The following is a 15,438-nucleotide window of genomic DNA, read 5'->3' on the forward strand; positions in this document are numbered from 1 at the left end:
TTTCACTGTTACGGGTTTAAGCAGATGTGAATCTTTGTGGAAAAGAGGTGTTAGGTTTAGCAATTTGGTTGATTCAACTTAGTTTCCCTTGTGTTCATTCAGCAAATATTACATGTGTTGGAGGTATATTGCTGGATTTTCTTTTTACTTTTATTTTGACATAATATTAGAATTACGGAGGATTTGTAAAAGAGTACAGGAGACGATTTGTAACGAGTTCAGTGATTTCCCATGTACTCTTTAACCATCTTGCTCTTACATGTTAACATCTCACATAATTGTAGCACATTTATCAAAACTAGCAAATTAAACTTATACGGTATTACTAATTCAATTGCAGAACATATTTGCATGTCATCAGTTATTCCACTGATGCATCTTTTCTCTTCAAAGATCAAATCCAGCCTCCTACATTCCATTTAGTTGTCATGTCTTTTTAGTCTTTTCCAATCTTTGATAGTTCCTAAGTCATTCCTTGTCTTTCATGACCTTGACAATTTAGAAAAGTACTGCACAGCTATTTGTAGAATTTTTCCATTTAAATTTGTATAGTATGTTATATTATTAGAATAAGTTTGTGCATTTTTGGTAATAACACAGAGGTCATGTGACCTTATTGCATTAAATCAAGGGTTACATTACATAATTAGGACTTATTATTGGTTATGTTCATCTTGATCACTTGGATCATATGGTGTCTATCGGGATTCTTCACCCTGAAGATTTATTTTTTTTTCCTTCTGCATTTACTAAAAATTTTGGAAGATAGACATTGTGACTACGCAAGTGAATTGTTTCTGCTTAACTTTCATCCACTAATTTTAGCATCCACGGGTTGATCTTGACTATAGCAATTATTACTCATGTTTTAATGGTGACTTTCTAATTCCCTTATTGCTTCTACATTAATTTTAAAACATGTTTATTTTACTTTGCAAAATTTTTATAGATTTAAGTGGTAGAGTGTAGTTTTGTTACCTGGATATATTGTGTAATGGTGAAGTCTGGGCTTCTATTACTAACACTCAAATAGTGTACATTGTACTCATTTGGTAATTTCCCATCCCTTACCCTCCTCTCAAACTTCCACCTTTCCAAGTGTCCAGTGTTTTATTCTTCCACTCTCTGTGTCCATATATTCACATTATTTAGCTCCCATGTATAAGTGAGAACATACATGTATGTGACTTTCTGTTTCTGGTTATTTTGCTGGGTTAAGATAATGGCCTTCAGTTGTATCCATGTTGCTGGAAAAGACGTGGTTTCACCCTTTTATATGGCTGAGTAGCATTCCAAGTTGTATGTTTATATAGCACACTTCTTTATCCAGTCATTCACTGATGGACACTTAGGTTGATTCCATATCTTTGCTATTGTGAATAAAATTGCAATAAACGTATAAGTACAGGTATCTTTTGGTTAAAATTATTATTTTTTCTTTGGGTTGAAACAGTAGTGGTATTGCTGGACTAAATGGTAGTTTTATTTTTAATTCCTTGAAAAATCTCATAATGTACAAGCATAGAGGTTGTAATAATTTACATTCCTACCAATAGTTGTATAAGCATTCCCTTTTTTTCTGTAGCCTCATCAACATCTGTTATTATATGACTTTTTATTAATAACCACTCTGGTGTAAAATGGTATCTCTTTGTGGTTTTAAGTTGATTTATCTGATGATTAGTGATGTTGAACATTTTTTAAATATGCTGGTTGGCCATTTTATTTCTCCTTTTGAAAAATGTCTGTCATTACCTTTTTGTATCTTTTGACAGGGTTATTTTTCCTTCTTATGTTTTTGATTTCCATGTAGTTCTGGATATTAGTTTTTTTGTCAGAGGCACAGTTTGTAAATATTTTCTCTCAGTTGTGATTGTCTGATCACTCTGTTGATTCTTTTGCTGTACAGAAGCTTTTTTGTTTAAAGTCTTATTTATCAAAGTTTACTTTGGTTGCATTTGTTTTTGAGGTCTGTAATAAATTCTTTGCCTAGGCCAATATCCAAGATAGTTTGTTGTAAGTTTTGTTTTAGAATTTGTGTAGTTTCAGGTCTTACATTTAAGTCTTTAATTCATTTTCTGTTAATTTTTTTATATGGTGATAGATATGTTTTGGATATGTATCCCTCCCCAAATCTCATGTCAAATTGTAATCCCCAGTGTTGCAGGTGGGGCCTGGTAGGGGGTGATTGGATCATGGGAGCAGAGTTCTCATGTTTAGCACTATCCCCCTTGGTATTGTGTAGTGAGTAAGTTATTATGAGATCTGATTACTTCAAAAGAGTGTTGCATGTTCCCCTCTCTCTCGCTCTTCCTCCTGCTTGGCCATGTAAGACATGCCCACTTCCCCTTCATCCTCTACACGACTGTAAGTTTCCTGAGGCCTCCCCAGTCCTGCTTCTTGTGCAGTTTACAGAATGATGAGCCAATTAAACCTCTTTTCTTTACAAATTACCCAGTCTCAAGTATTTATTCATAGAAGTATGAGAACAAATTAATACTGCAAGAGATACAGACTCAGTTTCACTCATCTGCATATGGCTACACAATTTCCCCATCAGTATTTAGTTACCGGGGTGTCCTTTCTCCATTGTTTATTTTGTTAACTCTGTCAAAAATCAGCAGAGTGTAAGTATGTGTTTTTACTTCTGTTTTCTTTATTCAGTTCCATTGATCTGTATGTCTATTTTTACCCTGATACTATGCTGTTTTGGTTACTATAGCCCCTTAGTATAATTTGAAGTTAGGTAATGTGATACCTCCATCTTTTCTCTTTTGGCCTAGGATTGTCTTGGCTATTCAGACTCTTTTTGGTTCTATATGAATTTTGAGATAGTTTTTGTATCTCTGAAAAATGACAGTGGGATTTTGATTAGAACTGCACTGAATCTGTAGTTTCCTTTGGGAAGTTGGGTATTTTAATAATATTCATTCTTCCAATCCATGAGCATGTTTCCACTTGTTTGTGTCATCTGCAATTGCTTTCATTAGATATTTGTAATTTCCTTTATAGAGCTCTTTCATCTTTTGGTTAAATATATTTCTAGTTATTTTATTTTATTCTATTTTATTTGTAGCTATTGTAAATGGAATTAACTTCTTGATTAGGTGCTCATCTTGATTGTTATTGGTGTATAGAAATGCAACTGTTTTTGTACGTTGATTTTGTACTTTGAAACTTTACTGAATTCATTTGTCAAATGTACTCTTTCTCATTTGGGTGCCTTTTACTTCTTTCTCTTGTTTTTTTTTTTTCCAGTTTTTAGGGGAAATGCTTTAAATTTTTCCCCGTTTTGTATGATGTTGGCTGTGGGTTTGTTGTATATTGATTTTATTATTTTGAGGTATGTTTCTTCTAAACCCAGTTTTTAAAGGTTTTTATTATGAAAGGAGGCCGACTTTTATCAAATGTTTTCTATGCATCCATTGAGATAATCATATTGTTTTTATTTTTAATTCTGTTTATGTGGTGAATCACATTTACTGGTTGGCATATGTTGAATCATTCTTGCATACCTGGAATAAAATTTGCATGATTGTCTTTTTGATGTGCTGTTGGATTTGTTTTGCTGGTACTTTTTGATGATTTTTGAATATATGTTAACAAAGAATATTGGTCTATAGTTTCCTTTTTCTTCTGTGTTTTTTTTCTGTCTTTGGTATAAGGATGATACTAGCTTTATAGAATGGGTTGGATGAATTTCCTCCTCCTCAAAGTTTTGGAACAATTTCAGTAGTTTCATCAACAGTTCTTTTTTGTTTGTCTGGTAGAATTTGGCTGTGAATCCATTTGGTCCTGGGCTTTTTTTTTTTGTTCATGGGATGCATGGTACAGGTGCAAATTTTTTACATGCTTAAATTGCATGTCTCTGGGGCTTGGTGTACAAATGATCATGTCACTTAGGTAGCAAACATAGCACCCGATAGCTAATATTTTTTTATCTTCATCCTCCTTCCTCCCTCCACCCCTAAGTAAACCCCAGTGTCTATTGTTCCTCTCTTTGTGTCCATGTGCAATCACTATTTAGTTTCTGCTTATAAGTGAGATGTTACTTAGGGTGTTGGTTTTCTGTTCCTTAGTTGGTTCACTTAGAACAATGGCCTCTAACTGCATCCACGTTGTTGAAAAGAACATGATTTCATTCATTTTTGTAACTATGTAGTATTCCATGGTGTATATTTACTGCATTTTCTTTATCCAGTCCACTATGTACGGGCATTTGGGTTGATTCCACGTCTTTTCTATTATCAATGTGCTGGGATGAACATGCAAGTGCATGTGTCTTTTTGATAGAACAATTTATTTTCCTTTGGATATATACCCAGTAACCAGATTCCAGGGTCAAACAGTGGATTTTTTTTTTCTTTCCTTTTCGTTTTTTGTTTTTTGTTTTTTTTTTTTTTTTTTTTTTTTTTTTGAGACAGAGTCTTGCTCTGTCGCCCAGGCTGGAGTTCTTTTTTTTTTGTCTTTTTGACAGAAACTCCCTCTGTCACCCAGGCTGGAGTGCAGTGGTGGGATCTCAGTTCACTGCAACCTTCACCTCCCAGTTTCAAGAGATTCTTGTGCCTCAGCCTCCTGAGTAGCTGGAATTACAGATGTGTGCCACCATGCCTGGCTAATTTTTGTAATTTTAGTAGAGTTGGGGTTTCACCCTGTTGGCCAGGTTGGTCTCGAACTGCTGACCTCAAGTGATCCACCCACCTCAATCTAGCAAAGTGCTGGGATTATAGGCGTGAGCCACCTGTCAAAAAGAGCCGCCTGGCCAGTGGTTCTTTTTTTTAAGTTCTTTGAGAATCTCCAAAGTCCTTTCCGCAGTAGCTGTACTAATTTACATTCCCACCAGCAGTGTGTAAGCATACCCTTTTCTCCACAACCTTACTAACCTATATTTTGACTTTTTAATAATAGATATACTGACTGATGTGAGATAGCATCTCCTTACAGTTTTGATTTGCATTTCTGATTCTCATTTCTGATTCTTTTTTTTTTTTTTTTTTTTAGACAGAGTCTCACTGTCACCAGGCAGTGGCACGATCTTGGCTCATAGCAACCTCCACCTCCCGGGTTCAAGCAATTCTCTTGCCTCAGCCTCCCAAGTAGCTGGGACTACAGGGGCATGCCACCACACCCAGCTAATTTTTGTACTCTTAGTAGAGACGGGGTTTCACCATGTTGGCCAGGATGGTCTCGATCTCTTGACCTTGTGATCCACCCGCCTTGGCCTCCCAAAGGGCTGGGATTACAGGTGTGAGCCACCATGCCCAGCTGTGTGTATGTCTTCTTTTGAGAAGTGTCTGTTCATATGCTTGCCCACTTTTAAATCAGATTGTTTTTTGCTTGTTGATTTGTATAAGTTCCTTATAGATTCTGGATATTAGACATTCGATGCATAGTTTGTAAATATTTTCTCCCATTCTATAGGTTGTCCATTTAATAGTTTCTCTTTCTGTATAGAGGTCTTTAGTTTAATTAGCTCTCATGTAAGAATTTTTGTTTTTGTTGAAATTGCTTACTGTGTCTTCATTATTATATAGTTGCCAAGGCCTATGTCCAGAGAGGCATTTTCTAGGTTTGCTTGTAGATATTTTAGAGTATTGTATTTTAAGTTTAAGTCTTTAATGCATCCTAAGTTGATTTTTGTATATGGTAAAAGGAGGTGGTTCAGTTTTAATATTCTGCATGTGGCTAACCAGTTATCTCAGCACCTTTTATTGAATAAGGAATCCCTTCCCCTTTGCTTGTGTTTGTCAGGTTTGTCAAAGAGCAGATAGTTTTAGTTGTATGGCTTTATTTCTGAATTTTCTAATATATTCCATTGTTCTATGTGTCTCTTTTTGTGCCAGTTTTGGTTACAGCTGTTTTGGTTATGCTCTTTTGATTACAGTAACCTTGTAGTACACTTTGTAGTATAGTTCGAAGTTAGATAGTGTGATGTATCTAGCTTTGCTCTTTCAAGGTAGGATTGCTTTGGCTATGCAGGCACATTTTTGCTTCTCTGTGAATTTTAAAATGGCTTTTTCTAATTCTGTGAAAAAATGATATTGGTAGTTTGTTAAGAATACCATTGAATCTGTAAATTGTTTGGGTTAGTATGGCCATTTTAACAATATTGATTCTTCCTATTCATGAATATGAAACGGTTTTTCATTTGTTTGTGTTATCTCTGATATCTTTCAGGAGGGTTTTGTAATTCTCATTGTAAAGATTTTTCAACTCCCCATTAGCTGTATTTCTAAGAATTTATTATTTCCTGACAATTTAAATGGGATTGTGTTCCTGATTTAGCTCTCATCTTGGACATTATTGGTTTATATAAATGCTATGGATTTTGGTACAATGATTTCATCCTGAATCTTAGCTGAAGTTGTTTATCAGTACTAGACGTCTTTCTTCAGAGACTGGGGTTTTCTAGACATAGAATTATATTGACTGAGAAGACAAAGAGTTTGACCTCCTCTTTTCGTATTTTGATGGCTTTTACTTCCTTCTCTTGACTGATTGCTCTGGCTAAGACTTCCAGTACTTTGTTGAATAGGAGTGATGAAAGAGGGCATACTTGTCTTGTTCCAGTTCTCAAGGGGGATGCTGCTGGCTTTTGTCCATACAACATGATGTTGGCTATGGCTTTGTCATAGATGGGTCTTATTATTTTGAGGTGTGTTCCTTCAATGCCTAGTTTGCTGGAGGGTTTTAACATGAAACAATATGGAATTTTGTCAAAAGCCTTTTCTGCATCTATTGAGATGATCATGTAGTTTTGGTTTTTGTTCTGTTTATGTGGTGAATCACATTCATTGATGTGCATATGTTGGGCTAACCTTGCATCCCAGAAGTGTAGCATACTCGATTGTTGTGGATTAACCTTTTGACATGCTGCAGGATTCAGTTTGCTTGCATGTTGCTGAGGATTTTTCATCTATGTTGATCACAGATATTAGCCTGATATTTTCTTCTTTGTGTTTCTGCCAGGTCTTGGCACCAGAATGATGTTGGCCTCATAGAATGAGTTAGCGGAGGAGTCCCTCCTCCTTGAAATTTTGGAATAGATTTAGTCGGATGGGTACCAGCTTTTGTTTATGTGTCTGGTAGAATTCAGCTGTGAATCCACATGATCCATATTTTTTTCTGCTTGGTAGGTTTTAAATCACTGATTCAATTTTGGAACTCTTTATTGTTTTTTTCAGATATTCAATTGCTTCCTGGTTCAATCTTTGAAGGTTGTAAGTTCCCAAGAAATTATCCAGTTCTCCTATGTTTTCTAATTTGTGTGTATGGAGTTGTCTTTTTCTCCTTTCAGTTTTTATCTTTTTGCCCCATGCCTTTTTGTAACTCTGTAATTAGGTGCAGCCACACATAAGACATTAAGTTCTTTTGATGAATTAACACCTTTACTGGTATGAATTATCACTCATTATTCCTGATATTATTCCACTTCATAATAAAGTTCTATTCAACTCCTTCATTATTATTATTAATTATTATTATTTGCCTCTTGAAATTTTACTTCTTTTACTAGTAATTTTTAAAAGGAGTTTTATTATTTTCAAGATGGCAAATTAGAGGCTTTTAGCATGTCTCAGCTACTGGGAAATAGCAAGATAGTGCATAAGCATCAACTCTGTAAGCTTTATTTCAAAAAGGAAAATGGGAATCCACCAGAAGCTTGATATGCACCCCAGATTGTGGGAACGAGAATGCCAACAAATAGCCCCCAAGATGGTGTCTGGTTGATAAAAATGAATGAGGCTTAGTGTACAAGAGAAGCAGAAAGCCTCCCTCTGGGACTCACCTTTCCATGGAGAATCCAAGGGACCCAGATTGAGGGATCACACTTTGTTTCTTACAAGCCCTGGAAATAACTTGGAGAAAGGCTTAGACATGCTGTGAAGGAAAGATGCTGAGGAAAGCTGCAGATATTTTCAAGACCCAGGAATGAAAGCAGGACACCATATTCAGCCATTCTTTAGTGACCCAGCAGAATGCCCACACAGGCATTTTAGTCTCATGACAAAGTTTGGAGTATTGGCTCTGGAGCAGGATAAAACCCTACATAGCAAAAATTGTGGAAAGCACCTTAGCAGTAGAAATCATGCTCTCCCCTGTCACAAGCCTGGAGCAAGAAGGGACAAGCCATAGTTGCAGTTTCTCCTGAGCAATGAGACTTGCAACCAAGGTCAGATTGGTGACATGCAATCTGTCTTCACATGCTATTGCTAGGTGACCCAGCCTGCTCACCTGAGATTGTGGTGCAATGGGACCCTTTAGGCAGAAATCCAAGCATTTGGAACATCCACTTTCCTGGACCAGCAGCCAAAACCACCCCACTCTTACTAGACATAGATCATTGTGCAGCAGGGCTCTCTCTGTTCCACAAGTAGGCAGATCTCCAGGCATTTGGAACACTCACTCACTTGGATCAGCAGAGTGACCCATGCCACCTGCCCGTGTAGAGATCTTAGTGCAGGGAGACCCTCTCTGCTTCACACTCATGCAGATCTCCAGACAATTGTAGCACCTGCTGTCCTAGAGCTACACTTTGAGTCAGCTATCTTTCTGAGACATAGATCATGGTGCAGCAAGACCTTCTCCACTCCACTCCCAGGCATATCCCCAGGCATTCAGAGGACCAGGTCAGCTGAATCAGCAGACTGAGCCATGCAACTCTTCCTGTTCAGAGATCCTGGTGTGGAGTTGAGGCGGGGGAGGGGGCTCTCTGCTGTACTCCCATGCAGATCTCCAGGCATTCAGAGTATCTGCTTGCCTAGTTCAGCAGCCTGAATTTCCCTACTCTTCCTATGTAGTGATCTTGTGGCAGATCTCCACTCTATGCCCAGGCAGATCTCCAGGCATTCAGAACACCTGCTTGCCTGGAACAGAAGCCTGAGCAATCCTACCCTTCCTGTGTAGAGATCCTGGTGAAGGAGAGTTCTGTCTGTTTAATACCCTAGCAAATCTCCAGGCATCTAGGGCCCCCACCCTCTTGGATTAGTAGTTTAGGCCACCCTTCATCCCCATGCAGGGAACTTGGGGCTAAAGTGGTTTCCCAGTTCCATGCTACACACATCTCTTGGTGCCTTGTGGCCACCCACCGTATTCTCCCATGGTGGTGCTTGTGTCTGCCATGTGGGGACCTGTACATAGACCTTTTCAGTCAGGCCCACACATTTGGTCTGCCTCCTCAGAGTTGAACAGGGTGCTCAGACCACCGTGCACTTTATGAATCAGCCCATTGCCTGAGGCAACAGAAAGCTTCTCCCAGTAAACAAGGATCAAGTATGTACCCAGCTGCATTGGCTGCATCTAGCTCTTGCCTATAAGCACCACCTACTGGTTTATATGTTAAACTTCACAGCCCAATATAAAACCTGCTGACAGAAGTTCATAGGGCTATAGAAGCAAACTATAATAAAAAGATTCTATGCAGCATTCTCTACAGTCACACCTCCTGTGGGAGCGGGGACACAAGGGGAAAGAAAATAATAATAACAATATAGAGAAAGAAAAGAAAAAAATCTACTTGCATGAAAATAATTACAAAAAAAAAAAAAAATAGAAGTGCCAGTATCTCCAGATGAGAAGGAACCAGTAGAAGAATTCTGGCTCCATGAAAAATATTAATGTAGTGACCCCATCAAAGGATTGCACTACCTTTCCAGCAATGATCCCTAACCAAAATGAAAACAAAAAAAAATTATAGAGAAATAATTGAAAGCATGGATTTCAAGGAAGCTCAATGAGATCTGGGACAAGGTTGACAGTCATGAAAAAATAACTTCTAAAGCAATCCAGGAAATTATGGAAAAGATAAACATTTTTAAAAGAAATCAATCAGAGCTTCTAAATTAAAAGAGTGACATAAGGAATTTCAAAATGCAATCAAAAGCTTTATCAATAAAATGGACCAAGCAGAAGAAAGAATTTCAGAAATTGAAGACTGTCTTTCAAACTAACTCAATCAGACAAAAATAAAGAAAAAAGAATTTACAAATTGAACAAACTCCTTGATAGATACGGGATTATGAAAAGTTACCACACCTATGAGTAATTGTCATGTCTAACAGAGAAGGGGAAAAAATGCAACAACCTGGAAAACATGTTTGAGGGAGTAATTAAAGAAAATTTCTCTAATCCTGCTGGAGAGGTAGGCATCCAGATACAAGAAATCCGGAGAACACCTCCAAGACATTATACAAAGCAAACATCATAAAGGTATATAGTCATGAAACTGCCCAAGGTCAATGTTAGAAAAATTAAAAATCTTAAATGTGGCTTGAGAAAAAAGTCAGATCATGTATGAAATTAACTGTATCAGGCTAACAGCAAACTTCTCAGCAAAAGACTTTTGCTGAGAGATTGGGCATTTTCAAAGAAAAGACATTTTCTTTATCAGCATTCTTAAAGAAACTGCAGCCAATAATTTCATATAACTACAAACTAAGCTTCATAAGAAAAGAAGAATTAAAATCTTTTCCAGACAAGCAAGCACTAAGGGAATTCACTGCCACTAGGCCAGCCTTACAGGAGATCCTTAAGGGAGTTCTAAACATGGAGATGAAAATACAATGCCTGCTACCACAAAACCACAGTTAAGTACATAACCCACAGACTCTATAAAGTAACCATACAATAGAAACTACAGAGCAACCAACTAACAATTTCATGATAGAATCACAACCTTACATATTAATATTAACCTTGAATGTAAATGGTCTATAAACCCTATGTAAAAGGCACAGAGTGGCAAATAAGAATTAACACAGAAACAGAAGAGCATATACCACATGTTCTCACTTACAAGTAGAAGCTAAACATTAGGTACTCATGGACATAAAGATGGCAACAGTAGAAACTGGGGACTGGTAGAGATGGGAAGAGGGAGGTGGGCGATGGTTGAAAAACTTGGGCGACAGCCTCATTTGTACCCCAAACTTCAGCATTATACAATACTCCCAGATAACAGACTTGCACATGTATCTCCTGAATCTAAAATAAAAGTCAAAATAAAGGATGTTTTGCAGTTAAAAAAAATATATATATCATATAGAGAGAGTTCTATTCATCTGATACTAAATGTACTATATTAATATTTTTCTCCATACTTTTAGTTTTATACTGTTTTCATATTTAAAGTGGCTTTCTTATAAATATTATATAGATGATTCTTGCTTTGTAATTTTTTAAATTGATCTGACAATTTCTGTTTTGTAACTGATGTTTGTTGATGCATAAAGAGATTATTGATATGATTAGATTATAACTTGCCATCCTGCTTTTTCCCATTTATTTCTGTTTTTGCCCTTTTATTTCTGCCTTCTCTTGCATTAATTGAGCCTTTTAAATAATTCTATTTCATCTCTTTCACTTATTATTTATATGGTTTTTAAAATATTAAGTGGTAGCCTTTGGTGATACAATGTAATGTATATTTTTAATAAATCTGAGTACACATTTAAAAAATTAAATACTGCTATATATGTAGTTTAAATACTATATAGGCATATAATCTCGATTTTTTTCTTTCCTCCTTTGTTCTATTCTGTTTAGCCTTTTACTTTTACAAATGCTATACAGATACCATACTTTTCTATATTTTTGCTTAAGATAGTCAATTATCTTTGCAACAGAAAAGCAATAAGAAAATATTAAAATTTACCAATCTTATTTATTATATTTTCAATGTTTATCATTTCTTTGTATAGATCCAAGTCCTAAACTGCTATCGTATTCTTTGTCATTAAATATTATTTTAAAATTTCTTACGGAGTTTATCTACTGTCAACAATATCCTTAAGCTTTTGCTTGAGAAAGTCTGTTTTTCATCTTTATTTTGAAAAGATATTTTCACTGTGTATGGAGTTCGAGTTTTTCTTTTCTTTTCCTTTTTCCTCATTACATTAGAGGTGTCACTGCACTATATTTCCCTTATGTGGTCTAGACAAAAAGTCTCCTCTGATTCTTATGTGTGATCATTAAAATTTAATGTTTCTGTTTTTCTCTAACTACCTTAATGATTTTTGTGTTATCTCTTATTTTGAGCAGTTTAAATATAATTACATTTTTATTCTTATTATTTTGTTTTGTTTTATATTTTTTATTCTGCATGATATTCTCTGAATTGCTTAGAACTACGAATTTTCCTATTATTAATTTTGGAAAAATATCAAAGTATCTTCAGATATTTCTTTGTCTAGTTTTTTTTTTCTCTTTTCCTTTTGGGGGTATAACTACACTTGTGATACAAGATTTGATATTGTTCCACAAATTTTTGATACTCTGCTTTTGTAACTTTTTATCTATTTATACTTATTTTTAGGTAATTTCTAGAGACCTATGTTTAAGCTTACATATTCATTTCTTCTCTGTGCTAAGTCTACTGATAAAGCCATCAAAAGCATCTTCATTTCTGTTGCTGTTTTATTTATCCCTTCATTTGCATGTGATAATTCCTTGCGGTTTCAAAATAATATTCATTTTTACTCTATGTTTTATCTTAAAAGTCACTTTATACTACAGAATATATTTAATAAGTCCCCCACACTCCTCAAAAAAGACTGTAATGACAATTTGTGTCTCAATTCTCTGAACTGAAGTTTCTCATAGAAAACTGTTTCACGCTTACTGAGGATTCACCAAATAAATTTTGGTTTGATCATTATTTTTCATCTTTTTAGTGTTTAAATATTCTAGAATAACTCTTTGTCATTTTCAGTTTTTAAATAGTCATATCCCTACTTTTCAATAGAGGTAACAGTCTTGTGTAGATTCCCAAAAATAGACGAGAGAAAGAGCGCTGTGGAAGTACGTCCCTCCCTCCAAGAAGGAGCTAAGCTCTACAACCACAGGAAGAGAGGAGTCACAACAAAGCTGATCTGGCATGTTGTCTAATTTTAGCATGTTTTTCATACTAATAATAGTTATTCTGAATTCCCTGTCTGACAATTCCAACATCTGTGTCCTATTTGTGTCTTATTTTGATTGCTTTGCCTCTTACGACTGTGCTTTTTCTTGACTTTTTATGTCTTTGTAATTTTTTGTGTTAAAATTTAGTCATTTTGTATGAACAGTGGAAATTGAGGTAAACAGTTTTTATTTTCGGAAATAAGCATGCCTTTGTTAGGCATTTAGTGTAGGGAGATGTTTGAGTTCGTCTAATTAGGAATTTGTCTGGGTTGTAGATTCTGGATTGTAGATTTGTTGTTGCTATAATTAGCTTCAATGGACCACAGCCTTCAAATTCCTGTAGGACTATCTTTTGTTAGGGTGGAGCTTACTTTATTAGAATGATGACTGTTTTTAAGTTTTAGATCTACTCTGCACTGTGCCACAAAGTGGGTCTTTTTGATTGTTCTTGTTCCGTTTGCTCCCTACCAGCAGTTTTCTCCTTTTACTGGTTATCCAAATCATGTTATCTTGGCAGTTGGGGGTGGAGTGTGGTGCTTTCTTTAGTGTTATTATCAAGCCCAAATCTAAGGTATGCAGGTGTCTCTGGGTTTCAGAAATGTGGCTGTTTTGTTCTCTAGCTGTACTTTTCAGCTCAACGCATAATTTCATCCCACTCCAGGAATAAGCTTTATTTATTTTCCTTTCCTCGGCTGCATGAGTTTTCACAAATGGCCTAAGGGGTACAGTACTTACAGCATTTTCTCCACAGTTTAAGGCTTTTGTTCAGTAATATAGATAGGAAAAAAGAATCTGGCAGAATTTTTTACCTCTTCTGTAAAACTTTTCTATTCTTCTTTCTTAGGCTTGCATCACAATGTGTATTTCTTAAGGTTATATCTTTTCTGTGAGTGTGGAGAAAGAACCTGCAAGATGATCTGGACTCCTATAGTTTGAGACTCACCAAAATTTCAGAATGTTCTTCTGGTTCACACTTGGTCTTGGGCAATTTATCAATTATTCAACTGAGCCATTCTTACCTCTGTGTAGGTGAATCTAGCCAAAGACCACAAGTTTGTACATCCCCACTCTGCCTGTCAGTACTATGTTTCCTTAACTTTTTGATTAGTTGATTGTTCTAAAACTTCCACAATCCAGTAAGTTTTAAGAAGATCATATTTCATTTTAAGGGTAGGGGTGATATTCCTTCCATATCTTTATACCCCAAGGCAAAAGCTGAAAATCCTGTGCTAGAATTCTATAATAATATTATTAGGCTGCTCTACCATACCTTATTTTCTATAAGTCAGCTGACTAAAGTTAATTAACACTTATGGTTATTGACACGACACAGTAGATGTTATTTGCATTTAATGATACAAACTGCATAAGACGTTGAAGAGAACAAATCAAAATGTGACCTACATCAAATTCTTGCTAGTTTCCCATTCAGGAAACAAGAAAAATGTATTGCTACTTTGCTTGATGTTTTTTTCAAGTACAACGAATGTGTGTATAAAATTAAATGCAAATCTGTAATAGAGATTTACTATTAAGCTTTTTAAACATGCCGAACAATGCTGGCTGAAAAAATAAAGAAATAAAATGTCCTATTGAAATTGGATACTGCAATTCAACACTGGACAGCTTTAGTTCATATATTTAAATGACCATCAAGCTCATATACTGTTAGATTTAATTAGCTCAAATATATAACCCAGGAACCCTGGTATGTTATTCTAATAGCTCTATGAAGCCTCCAGAATTTGCAGCTGTGGCCAGAGCGTGTTAATTGAACTAATGTCTTATAAAATTAAAATGATTATAAAATGTCAGTATAATTTATGTGGGGTAAGAAATGGAAGGGAATATATATTCAGAAGGCCCAGTTTTGAGATCTTCCAATACAACAATTTTCTTTTCCTTCCGTTAGATAAGAGAATTATATTTACAGAGCTTATATTTTAAAAATAAAGTTAATGCTTGATTTTTCTTACTTGATCATGAAGTGTTCCCCTGGCTAAGGATGCCACTCAAAAGCATATTCTATTTCTGTTTATAAGTACCACTGGGACAATGCTGATATTGTACTTGGTTTCTTTCCAGAAAAGAAGATTCTTTCTTTCACATTACATATTCATTTTACTGTAGCATAGCAATATTTTCAAATTTTTAAAATGTAAAATTGATTTTGTGTTCTTGAAAATTTTATTTTGAAAATATTGAAATAGCACCAGAATTCAAAAGAGGTAATTTGAATGTTTGCTGTCCTAACATGTTGCAAAGACAGAATACACTATGTTAAGTGTAAAAAATCCTAGATTCAAAAAAAGTAGTTGGCATTGAACATATTAATGTTTTAGTTATTATAGCTATATATAAATATATATTTTACTGATTTTATGATTTTAATATCAAATTCTCAAATTGAAAATCACTCTGTATGCCTCTAAAAATTAGTAATCCCCACTTGATGCTGTTTTCCGTACATGATGGCCACATAAAGCTATTTGTTATTTCTGTCTGAACTGATGAATTTTGCTTGTTGGATTGTTGCTG

The sequence above is a fragment of the Symphalangus syndactylus genome, chromosome 11 (genome assembly GCF_028878055.3).
Source record: "Symphalangus syndactylus isolate Jambi chromosome 11, NHGRI_mSymSyn1-v2.1_pri, whole genome shotgun sequence".
Taxonomy (NCBI): domain Eukaryota; kingdom Metazoa; phylum Chordata; class Mammalia; order Primates; family Hylobatidae; genus Symphalangus; species Symphalangus syndactylus.